The sequence below is a fragment of the Lygodium microphyllum genome, chromosome 24 (genome assembly GCF_053477565.2).
Source record: "Lygodium microphyllum isolate KBCC chromosome 24, Lygodium_microphyllum_v1.1.10, whole genome shotgun sequence".
Lineage (NCBI taxonomy): Eukaryota > Viridiplantae > Streptophyta > Polypodiopsida > Schizaeales > Lygodiaceae > Lygodium > Lygodium microphyllum.
Genome location: NC_141158.1, coordinates 132,816,719 through 132,829,938, shown reverse-complemented (window position 1 = coordinate 132,829,938; position 13,220 = coordinate 132,816,719). Strand labels below are relative to the sequence as shown.

General features: G+C 43.3%; 1 protein-coding gene across 3 annotated transcripts in view; it reads left to right on the top strand.

The window, feature by feature from the left end:
• The window catches only part of LOC148015665 (mediator of RNA polymerase II transcription subunit 33A-like), a 139,814-nt gene that overhangs the window by 49,516 nt on the left and 77,078 nt on the right, over nt 1-13,220 (top strand). The gene's annotated exons all lie outside the window — the stretch shown is intronic.

The window sequence follows — 13,220 nt, the reverse complement described above, 5'->3', positions numbered from 1 at the left end:
GCGGTGTCAAAGTGCAATTTATAGTCCAATGTGGCCCATGAGACAAAACCAAAGTACATTTGTGTCCAATGTCATCTCATCATGAAAGTGAAAGAAAATGTATCATAGTATCTAACCATGGTATGGGCCTCTCTGCCATTGACTAGGTGGTTGAGGTTGCTGTGGTCGGCAAACTTCAATGGCCCTATCTAGTGTGACTCCATGGCGTGGGGTGGATGTAGTTTGCCAGGATGAATCTATGTTTGCTGAACTAGTAGTGCATGTGGGTTTCTATCTATGGAAGAAATTTGTTACTACTCTATGCTTGGGTTCCTTTGTGCGAGTTGGTCTCCTGTCTTGTAGCAGCGGTGCACAATGTTTCGAGAGCTTTAAGAGGAAAAGCCCTTGACATCTTTGGTCCTCATACTCCATGACATGGTGGAGGGATTCAAAGCCCTCACGGAAGAGGTAGTCAATGACTATAGAAACGTGAGACGAGGAACGAGAATGGGGGATGGTGATGAGAATGCATTGTTTCTTCATTTCGCTTTACTTTTTTGTTTTGTTTTGTATTGGAGCATCTCACTACTATCCTTTTTTTTAAGATCCCAATTTCTCTTGCAAGGTTTTGTATTTCATTGTAGGGCTAACATGGAGGTTTGCACCGGTCCTTCTTGGGCCAAAGACATGGGATACACACTGTTCCTTTCATGGTTTCATTTTCCTAGGAGATTTGCTCTGGTACTAGTATGGAGACTTTCCCTCTCGAGGCAAATTGTGCAACATCTCTCTTAACGCTATCATGGCGGTGACTTCTATGTTGCTCTTCCTGCTGGGATGCTTCATTTTCATCTTCATTCTCATGGTTCTCAGCACCACCCAAAGCCTGACATTAGGCTTCTATGTTGCTCTTCCTCTTGGTGTGCTTCATTCTCATCTTCATTCTCATGGTTCTCAGCACCACCCAAAGCCTGACATTAGGCTTCTCTTTCTTCTTTGGTATCAATATCTAGGGCCGAGAAGGGGTTCTTATCCTGCCGTGGTTTTCTACAAGTTTCGGCAACTTTCTTCGAGATTAGCTTTTTTCCCCTATTGTACCTTCTTCTTTGCATTGCATGATTTCAGGATCTTTGTAAAGGGCGCTTGGGCAAGTAAACAATTTTCCCACGAGGAGCATTGTCCAAGTGGCACGTGCTGCATGCATATTCTCATCATGTAGCACACTCCTTTGCTCTCCACGATGCTGCATGCACATTCTCATCATATAGCACACTACTTTGCATCTCATCGTGGAGAGCACACCTAGGCGGATGTTGAGCTGTCTCCATTGTCGTTTTTCACCTTACCACCTCACCATCCACACTTCATCACCCTTTCCCTCATCATTGATACCCTCAAGTGGTTGGACTAGCTTGTTTGTTTTGTGATGTATTGGATCTAACCATCCCTTTGTATTCTCCCCTCGGGGCATAGTTACTTGATAGGCCGTAAACCATTGCTTCTCATTCTAAAAAAAAAAGTTAAATGTGGTTCCATTGGCCTTTGCAAAACTTGATAGGCTATTGGGCATCCAATGAGCACCCTTTGTCCGATGCCTTGTTCTCTCTGGGGTGACTACTTGGACTCCCTTGGTAAGATAACCATTGTTTATGTAGTCTTGGAAGGCCATTGGGTAGTCAACGTGTATCCTTTGTCCAATGCCCTAGGTGCTTTGGGGTGGGACACCTTGGGGTAAAATTGGGCTTGACCTTTTCTTTGAGTCCTTGGTTTCAGTTTTGGGTTTGAAAGGGGGTGCTGAGATGAAAATTCATTATATCTTGATTAGCTCTTTTCTTTCTCCCTCCATCTCTCTCTCTCTCTCTCTCTGCAACCCAATCTCCCCCCCCTAAACACACACACACACACACACACACACACACATTTTTCCTCTTTTTTTTGTATTGGATAATTTATATTATTTATGAAAAAAGTACAGGACAACAAGATTACAAAGTGCAGTGTGATCCTAGACCCTCATATATAGACTAGATACAATGGATTCACTAAAGCATAGAAAGACGAGTGTGTAAGAGGCACCCTGAAACCAGACACATTGATAGGCTCAAGGATGTGGGCAAGATTTTGCCGCATGTGCTTGGCCCTTTTTTGCCAATGTCTCTAGAACGCCATCTTCAAAGAAGTCACATAGCATGGCAAAAAGGTTGGGCCTTTAAGGCTCCATTTGCTAGGTGGGAAATAGATCTTGGATACTTGCGGTCCCATGGAGTGATAATGCAATCAACAACATAAAAAAAACAAGTTGGGTTGGAGGGTCATGGCACATTGTTACTGTTGTTGCTCTTTAGGGGGATTGTGAGGCTCGGGGGGTAGTAGGGACTCGGGCAGTCGGCGCATCCAAAGATTTGTCTTGACGACGCAAGTAAGTGTGGAGAAGGTCTAGTGTTGAAGAAGAGCCATCAGACATTGTAGGCACTGAAGTCTTTTTGGCTTTTCCTTTAGTGTGTTGGGCTTTTGTCCTTCCTTGTGGTTCCGAATTAGACGGAGAGGTTGGCTGCTTGGGTTTAGACTGACTGAGTTGAGCAGTTATTGCTTAGCAGGATAGAGGGGCTCATTCTAATTTTGATCCCTAGGTTGGTTCAACAAGGTACTCTTTTGACTAGGACATTTTGCCAAGAAGTGACCCAGTTGACAGTAGGAGAAGTAGTGTCCAACAAATGTACTCCACTTGAGGTGAAACCAAAGAGGCCGCATATAGTTGTAGTTGAAGTGCAACCAATTGGGTCTTTTTTTGGCTATATTCCATAGCATACACAATTGACTCCTATTGCTGCCTTCAAACTGGGTGCAACAACACATGACCTACTGCAGCCATAGCATCCTTGAGTAGGGCCCAATAAACCATAGGCAACTCACCACTTCCACCGATATTGGACACGCTTGCTTGAGCATGCATTGAAAATCAGCCAATTGGATGCCGGGAAAGAAACAATATGCACCGGTTGTTTATAAAAAAAGAGGGGATGTTGGTGGGCAAGAAAATCCTAGGCCGAGGGAGAATGAAGCACAATCTCATAGAACCCATGGTAACTGGCAAAAATCTCCACACCATCAGTTACAAGAAGGGAGGTCATGGATCCTAGCTAGGATAGGTATCCAGCTAGTGAAGAAGACGATGACACCTTGGTTACGAAAGGCAGAAAATGAGCATATCCAAAATCTCTTCCTCCTCGCATGCAGGCACATCTCAATGGTTGTGCTTTACATACTCCTCCAAAAGAGAGTTGGCAAACTCTAACAATTATTCCCAATTAGGCTATTGCAAATCTTGCTAGATAGAAGCTGCTTGGGCATACGAGCATGGTGGAGAATCACTGGAGTCAGGGACCTCCAAAGCTACTGAAAATTCTTCATGCTTCCTGTGTTTGATAAAAGGCTGAACCTCACGGGGAGCCAAAGCCATTTGATCAGTGTAGGGCACCATTTGTCACGAGGATGTGAAATTTTGAGATGCTTTAATCTTGTTGATAACATTTGATTAAGTTATTAATCAAATGTGCTAGGTTGTTTAAGCACATGTGATGCATATGGCATACATTCCATAGTAACAGGCCAAGGACCTCAAGGATCTAGTGGATGTCAAAGTTAAAAGTTGTGATGAGTTATACTGACTGGGTTTTGTTGGTCAGTTGATATCAGATTGGACCCTAGGGCAGTGGTTTGGCCAATAAGTGTTGGTGATGATACTAGGGACTAGCATTAATTAATTAATTAATGATAATCTAAGGATCAAGAGAGATTGGGGACCACTCCAGGTTGCAAATGGCCTAGCCAATTTAATTATGGATGGGTACATTTAATTTTGGGCAAGGTCAGAAGGGTTGAAATTAATTTTTAGGATTGTTTAATTTTGAAAATTAATTAAATGGTTGGATAATGTTGAAAAATAGGTTTAGAAGGTTGCCACTTGGTACAAATGTCCATGCAAACTGAGAAAACGTTTTTGGGGGTTGTGTCATGAGAACATGTATTTTTGAAAACTCACCTAACATGTGGATTAATTTTAATAGTGGTGGTCCACTCTTTAGATGCAAGGTAGAACATTGTCAACGTGGGTGCAATTCAAGCAAATGTTTGCATCGAATTGGTTTACAAGTATCTTTGAGGTAGACATTATGACAGCTTGGAATAAGCTGGATACTAAGGAATGTAAGAATTTGGAGCAATATAATAAGAAGTTTTGGGATGCATTGCTGCCTATTATTTCTTTTCGCTCCATACTCATTCATGAGCAAGTGGAAAGATATGTTTATGGGCTATCCAAAGGAATCAAGCATTTTTGCATTAAATCCACCATGTCTAGCATGTCTGAGCTCATAGAGACCGTTGGTGTCAAAATAATAGGTATGCTCTGATACCGTGTCAAAATGAGCAACGGTGTAGAGAGACGGTAGAGTTTGCGGGGAGTAATAGAGAGTGTGTATGGCAAATAGTGAGAGAAGAGAAACTTAGAAACACAAGAATATGGTGATGATGCATTGAATCATGCTATGAGAAGATAGGCTACTGCAACGGAGTCGAAGCTCAGAAGATAACTGCACTGTCCTGTTTGAATCAGGCGGTAGCACCTGTGGAAAATCTGCACAGCTGCCATGAGCCATGAACCGCAATGTCCTCTTGAAGGGATGTGAGGGCAGTGGAAGGAATTGGTGAGAGAGAAGGGAAGGGATGGTGAAGAATGATTGAAGAGAGAGGGAGAGATGGCAATGAATGAAGTGAGTATTTATTTATAGGGATAAGTTGTCTAAGGTGGCCACTGAAAAAGTGACCAAAATGTGGATACCAACCCCTTTTGGGGTTGTTAGTGCAAAACCCTAAATGAAGTGTGTAAACTGAAGAAGTGGTTTCTGAAGAGCCTCTCTCAAGCCCAAAAACGGATGAAGAAAGAGAAGCGAAGAGAGATACGAAGAAGATGTAGAGGATCCCGGAGATCGAAGATGTCCACCTTGGAGAGAAGCTACTGGCTTGGTATTTCCATGCTGGAAGGAATTCGAAGGCCTCATCACCAAGTCGCGATTGGACCTTGAAGGCACTAATCTAGGTAGTATCTGAAGATCCTCAGTATCAATTGGAGAAATGATTGCTCAAAGGCAACCATTCCAAAAGAGTAAAGGGTGGGTGAGGAACGTCATGATGAAAAGGTGCTCTCCCTGCGGGTGGAGATGCAAGAGCCCCCTCTGAAGTCGAAGAAGTAGAAGCCCCCTTTAAGGGCAAAGAGGGTAAAGCGCCTTCTAAATCCCCCTCTATGAGAGAGAGGGAATCTGTAAACTCATGGATCACGGACTCTGAATCATATGACAATGAAGGAAGTACCACCGGTCATGCCGAAGAAGGTATCTTGGGTATCGAAGATATCAAATAACTCCTAGAGGTGGCCTCTTGAACTTGAGTAGTCGAGGTTGGGGAAAAGCGAGGGTTAGGTTGATGATCCAAGAATGGGCAACTGTCACTGTCTCAGTGGACCGGATTGCGAAGCCGAAGCAATAGAAGGGATCGAACAATTACTGTCTCTTGAAGGAGCGGACAGCCTAGAGGATGGTATCCAACAATCACTGTCTCTCAAGGGAGCGGACTGTAGAACTGCGGGTCAAGGTAGCATTCTTGAAACCCTAGAAGAAGTAGAAGTAACCTTCATAGTGCATTGCGGCGGTCGTGAGGAGGCTGTGGTACTAGTTGATCCTCTTGTGGCTTGAAAGGGCTCAGTGCACATTGGATGTGTCTTATTGCCTCGATGCAGAATAAACGTTATGGCGGAGAAGGGAGAGGTGGCACAACGAGTGCCTGGGGGTAGACGCATATACTCTGGTGGGGTAGAAAGCAAAGATCTATGGTAGTAAGCATCAGTGGGGGTTTCGGTGATGTTGGAAGAGGAGCACCTAGTGGTTTGTCCATCTGCTTGGAGAGAAGTCATAGCATTGGAGTGTCAACCTAGAAAAGGGTGGCTGGGTGGGAGAGGAAGAGAAAGGTATCGCTGCCTCTTGGTGATGTAGTGGAAATGAAGGGAAAATTAGTAGATGATGCCGAACCCGCAACCTGTCTTTGCCTTCTTTGATGAATAGGGTCTTAAGCTCTGTGAGCTCTTATGCTCTGATACCATGTCAAAAATAATAGGTATGCTCTGATACCATGTCAAAATAAGTGATGGTGCAGAGAGCCAGTAGGGTTTGCGGGGAGTAATATAGTCTGTACAACAAATATTGAGAGAGAAGAGAAACTCAGAAACATAAAAACACCGTGATGATGCACTGAATCATGCTACAAGAAGAAAAGCTGATACAACAGAGCTGAAGCTCAGAAGATAACTTCAATGTTCTATCTGAATTAGGCGGTAGCACGTGTGTGAAATTTGCACAGTGAAGGGAGTGAAACACAGACCTCCAGGCAATGGGATATCGAAGTAATCATTGGAAGGTGAAGGACAATTGTTGAGGGAGTGAACCATAGTCCTTTGATGCTGTCGGAGATGTGGAATATGATCACCAGTTGTCGAGGGAGCCAACCACAGTCCTTTGATGTTGGGGAGTGACCTCGATAGCAAAACACAAATCCTTGAGTATCGAAGTCTTCAAATGCCGAAAGAGCAGCCCAAATATTGACACTAGTGGATAATGATGACATCAGAAGATGGATGATGAGTCCGACTGCAAAAACGTAAGTCCCAACAACCTTTGTGATAGATGAGTGATGCCAAGTGATAAAGGAGTCAGGCTATAAAAATGAGGTCCCAGTAGCCCTTGTGATAGATGTTTGGGGCCAGGTGATAGAGGAGGAGCCAGGTTGCAAAAAGGCAGGTCCTAGTAGTCCCTATAATAGACGAGTGATGAAACTATTGACGCTCGATAATGTAGATTGTGGCCAAAGGTTAGGATACCAATGTCAAGCTGGAGATGACGATGCCATGCAACGAGGTCTCCCCACTGAAAAGCGCAGGTGAAGGTGGAGCCTTATGGAGAAGGGTGTTGATGCCAAGTAGATGATGGTGATGCCATGTGGATGATGCTCCAAATGCAAGGCCTGATGATGGAACAGGGCGCTTGAAGGAGAATAGGAAGGGTGAAGGCAACCACGAGCCACAAACCGCAATGTCCTCTTGAAGGGGTGTGAGGGAAGTGGAAAGGTATGGTGGGAGAGAAGGGAAATGGTGGCGAAGAATGACTAAAGAGAGAGAGAGATGGTAATGAATGAAGTGGCTGCCTATTTATAGGCATAAGGTGTTTAGGGTGGCGCACCACTCTGTGGGCGCCCACTGGAAAAGTGGCTAAAATGTGGACATCAGCCCTTTTTGGGACTGTCAGTGAAAAACGTGTGTAACTTGAATAAGTGGTTTCTCATGACAGCTGCTACAACTGATGCTTTGCTACATGGGAAGGATTCAGGCTTCCTAGAGAGTGGGGAGAAGCCAAATAAAAAGTTGTTTTAAGGCTAAGAAAGGGCAATATCTAAAAATCAGCCTAAAAAGAGGCCAAAAGAGCAAAGAAAAGGCTTGCAAACATCGACACAATGTAGGGGATTGATGGCTGCAAATAAATGTTTTATTTGTGGATAGAAGGGTCACATTATAAGGGACTATCCCAATAGGCAGCAAGCCGGAAAATCAAAAAATCAAGGAGATTGTAAAGGAAAGAAGCCCAAAACATCAGTGGGATTGGTGCCCGATGTTGTTAGTGATCAGTCCAATGGTGATACTATTGAGTTGTGTAGAGTATGGGGCAAAATTAGGGATTAGCATGCATTGATTTTCTTTGATAATGGTGCATAAGTCAATTTCATATCTGTTGACATGGCAACTGTCTAGGCATCGGAGAGGATGAGATGGGACCCATTGGGGAAGTGGGAATGGCATATAAAGACCCGTCACACTGCTCATTGGAAAGCTTTGGTTGCATACATAGGGATATATGGACAACGAAGAGTTTTTCATTGCTCTGCTTGAGGGTTGTGATGTATTGCTTGGTATGCCATGCTTGTTTTACTAGGATAAAGATGATAGTGAGAATGTTGGAAACATGTCTACGTTAGAGAAGGAACTCATGTCATTTCTGAAAATGTATGCTGATTATTTCTCTCAGTCACTTCCAAGGCAGCTATCGTCTTAAAGGCCAGAAGATCATGGCATAGATCTTATCCCCGGAAGTAGCCCACTTAATAAGCCACCATACAGTGTCTGTGCAGCCCAGCAAGAGAAGATTATGAGTTGTAATATTTCCCTCCCTCTCCCCCTCCCCCTCCCGCTCCTCCTCCCCCCCTTTCCCTTTAATTAACGAATTTAAAAAAAAAGAACAAACGTCCCCCTTACTCACGTCGCCAGCTGGCGAATAGAGGGGGGAGGACTGCCATGTGATGACGAGTGGGAGTGGGGATGTGAGAAAGACGAGTTCATCTTCCCAGCTGGTGGCGGTCGTCACGAAGAGCACCACAGGAGACGACATGATGACGAGATGGGATGGGGGAGGAGCTGTGTGATGGCCGACAGCTACTGTGGGCGGACCTGATGACGTGGAGCAGGGAGACATCGACTGCATGGCGGCCATACACCTGGCCGCCCTGATGGGGATAAGGGGGAGGGGGACTCCATACCATACTATTTTTCCCCCCAATACCACTATAAAAGCCCCTTAGGTATAAGGAAGTGGGGGATTACTACCACTTGCCTTCTCTGCTGTCGGTTTGGAGAGAGAGAGAGAGAGAGAGAGAGAGAGAGAGAGAGAGAGAGAGAGAGAGAGAGAGAGAGAGAGAGAGAGAGAGAGAGAGAGAGAGAGAGAGAGAGGGAAATTTCCTTATGAGGCTTTCAAGCTTCCCCTTTCTTTTTCCCCCCTCTTTGAGAGGATTCTCACGGTCGATTTCCTTCCACAAGGGGTCAACTCTCTTGTAGCCCAGGTGCGTAGTCGTGAGGAAAAAGCCGAACTATACAATGCCTCCCAAGTGAAGTAAGGTCCAATTGAGCGCGAATCCCGCTTCAACCGATGGAGCTGCGGGCCAAGGAACCGTGACAGTTGGTAACCAAGTGTGTCCCATAAATCCTACTTTGATGGGAACTCTTAAAAATGTAGATCGATTTCATTGGGAAGGGAGAAGTATTCTGGTAAAAATCCATAATAACTAACCACCAATTAGGTGGTTGTGTTTTATTACACTCTGGCATGTTTTAGAACGAACAACTTGCACAAGAGATTACGCATGGATGCACACTGAAATCAAGGACTTTATTGATTGTGTTCGTAGTGCATTAGATTTATGCACTAGCATTGGTATGCTTGAGAGGTAAAAGAAACTGAAAAATGGGTTATCAGAACGATAAAGTATAGTCATCATTAGGCGGAAATCATACTTTTTGCATCGCGAAATTTGCGAAATTGGAAAGGTAGGTGTAAGAGCTTGAATGAAGTTCATGATGATCATGGGTTGCCACAAAAATGGTTAGGTATGGTTGGGTTGTTGCAGTACTAAGCTGTATATTAGGCTCCTGTAAACCTTTAAAGAGAAGTAGCTCGCATTTGTATTAGGTTGATAACTTCATGTCCCTACACAAAAGAAAAATACAAGTCTCTATTTATGTTTTGCATAAGTGCATTGAAATGAATTCCCAAGAGTAGAAGCTCCACATTGCATCATCGTCTTAGAAAAGACTTGTATCTAGATTGCGTGGCATCATGGTCAGTTTCGGTTGCATTGCTAGGGATTCTCTTAAGAATAGACATAAGACGCACTTATGAAGTGCTAAACTTAATTACTCAAGGCAGTTCAATAAGATGAATCCTATATGATACGTAAGGCTAGGGCTTAACTGGGCTTAACTCGACTTATTTAGGGTTTAAAAGTAAATGAGTCAAACTATTGTTACATTCATAGATTGACCTTGAGACAAGTGAACACTCATTGGTCTCTATCCTACATCTGGCCACGATAAGGCCAAAACAACCTCGGAGATATCGCCTTTAGCCATGATACAATTCGATATTAATACAAGAAAACTCGAGTGTCGTTTTTCCAAGACAAGAACCCTGGACTAAGGGCAGCAAGCTAGGATAGCTTTTATCAGAGAACTATTGGATATAGATCCAATTGTATAATTGCTCGCTCCTATTACATAGGAGTGGGGTTCGAAAGAAGGTATTCTCTATCCCTCGGAGAATATTGGAAATTGACGCCAAGGCAAGAACAACAAATGGTAAGCGTCAAAGATAGGACTCCACCTTAGTAGTTGTTCCGAGCACTCGCCTTCACCATTGTTTGTGCTTGTAAATTTAGAAACACCGCTTGTAAAGGGATTGTATGACCCCAAACTAATAAATGAAATGGGAATAATGAATCAGGTTGAACTCTTGGAGGGCGCGCTAAATCACCCCCAGCTGGTCGCCAACCCTAGCCAAGGGGGTTCTAATAGTTGTGACGAGAATGTGGACCGAACCCGCCACGAGAGGTCTCTCTGCGGGTTGGTTTGAATGTAGGTGGACGCTTGGATGTCGAGGGGGCTCTAGCTGTAAATTCCTTGTCTCCGGGTCCTACTCAAACGATGTGCGTGACTTGAGATAGATTCTCAAGGCTCCTGTTACTAGTGCAAGAGCGGAATCTTGGAGGAAATAAGGTGCATCCTCACAGATTGCGGAAATTGTCCCTTTCGAACAAGACTTATATCTCAGTTGAAACACTAATATTAAGATTACTTCCAAGGAATCTGTCTGAAATTGTTTGCGTGTCAGTGCCATAAGATTACGTGAACGAATCCTATTCCCTAAAAGGCTTAATTGAGGAAGTTGATTTTAAATGTCGCACATAAATGTAATAGGGGCTAATTAGATAACTAAAACACGTATATGGAGAGAAGTGAGTGGGCGGAACCCCGACGGGTCCACCCTACGGCAGGGTGGTCCCAAAGAACTGGGAGACTTCTCACAAGGTTTTATCGTCGTTCGATCTTTAGGCAGCACGGGTTAAAACCCGATTTATGCCATTTTAAGGGACCGGAATGGGATTATGCCCTACGGCCAGAGAGGTGGAGCAACGCATCCCTCTCGTTTCTCATTCTCCCTGAACCAAGTGGGTTATGGATCTGCTTTGGATTGGGTAACTCCGCGTAAAGTAGAATGTGCAGGACCTGACGCTAGAATGCTATCAGGAGATCTTGACCACTAGGGACTCAAGTTTCAGGTCGATCCTAGTGGGTTCGGCCACAAACGTTCTTTTGCGAGGCGGACTCGGGAAACCCTAGGCGACAAACCCCGTGACATTCCATGGGATTGTCGGGCAACGATGCTTAGATTCGTTTCTTGATGGACTGCCAAAACGTGCTTATACAACCAATAGGTGGGTACGCCACATGAGTCAGGTGAATGAGCTGTTAGAAAAAGGGGTGATTCAGCCTAGCACATCTCCTTTTTGTTCTCCGATGCTTTTGGTGGAAAAAAATGATGGTTCATGGCATATGTGCAATGACTATTGTTCTCTGAATAAGATTGCGATAAAAAATTACTTTCCGATTCCTTAGATCGATGATGCTATGAATAGATTGCAAGGAGCAACTATATTTAACCGTATAGATTTGAAAAGTGGGTATCATCAAATATGCATTAGACCGAAAGATGTGCCTAGGATAGCTTTTAGGGCATATTTTGGATTGTACGAGTTTCTTGTTATGCCTTTTGGACTTACGAATGCTTGTGCCACTTTTGGTTGGATGATGGATTGCATCTTCAGGCCACATGGAGGATTTGTGGGGACTTTCTTTGATGACATGACTGTCTATTCAAAGAACGAGGCAGAGCATAGAAGACACTTAAACATTGTGTTCAATGAATTGCATGAGTATAGGCTAGTTATCAATGACAGGAAAAGTGAATTCTTCTTGCATAAAATCTACTTTTTGGGGCATATTATATTGGCTGATGGTATTCGGATGGACCCTACAAAGGTTGAGGTAATACAATCATGGCCACCTTTGAGAATTGTATATGAGATCCGTAACTTCTTGGGTTTATGTTCTTACTGTAGGAAGTACGTACGTGGATTTGCTCAAATTGCATCTCCATTGCATGCTTTGCAGAAAAAGGATATGCCATTTAGATGGACAACAATGAGAATTTCAGCATTTAAAAAGTTGAAGGAAAAGATGACTTCAGATCTTGTGCTTGTGTTGCCCGATCTAAGGAAGTCATTCATAGTTGAGTGTGATGCATGTGGTAACAACATTGGGGCTGTTCTTATGTAGAATGGCTGAGTTGTGGCTTATGAGAGCCAAATTCTCCACGGTATAGGAAAGAATTTATAGGTCTATGAGAAAGAGCTCTTGGCATGTAATTCATGCAGTGTCTACATGGAAACATAATTTGTTGGGGGCTAATTTTATAGTGTAGACAGACCATCAAACTTTGAGGTACTTTCTAACGTAGACAAAGTTATCAGAGAAGCATATGAGATGGGCGAATTTTCTCTTTTTGTTTCACTTTCAGATTGTACATATTGATGGTAAAAAGAATGTTGTGATTGATGTAGTATCACATAAGCCACAAATTTCAGCCATCAGTATGGTTTATCACATCGAGTTGGATGCCATAAAAGAGCAATATGTTGCTGATTCAGACTTTGCTAATATTTATGATCAGCTTTGCAATGGCCAAAGGCATAAATACTTTGTGCTAAGAGATGGATTTTTGATTATGCATGGACGACTATGTGTCACAAAGTAGTTAAGGCTAGAGTTATTGCTGAAAGTCATGCTTCTCAGTATTCAGGATATAGAGGTATTGATGCAACAATCAAGACAATGGAGCATTTTCTTTATTAGCTAGCTTTGAGACATGATATAGAACAGTTTATCAGGACTATATCGTATGTCAGAAGGTAAAGCATGGTAGGCAAAAGATGCTGGGTTTGTTGCAGCCCTCGTCTATTTCAGATAGGCCTTGGTAGAGCATTGCAATGGACTTTATTTTTTGAGCTTTCTAGGACACCTATAAGGAATGATGGGATATGAACTATCATTTGCAAGTTTAGCAAACAAGCCCATTTTATTTCGTTGAGAAAGAAAATAAATGTTGATCATGTGGCACGGTTGTTTTTATAGCACATCTTTAAGTATCATGGTATGCTAGAGTCGATCATTAGTGATCGAGACCTTTAGATGATAAGTTTACCACAAGACATATTGGGAGTAGTATTTACCCTTGGTTGCGTTTTCTTACAACAAC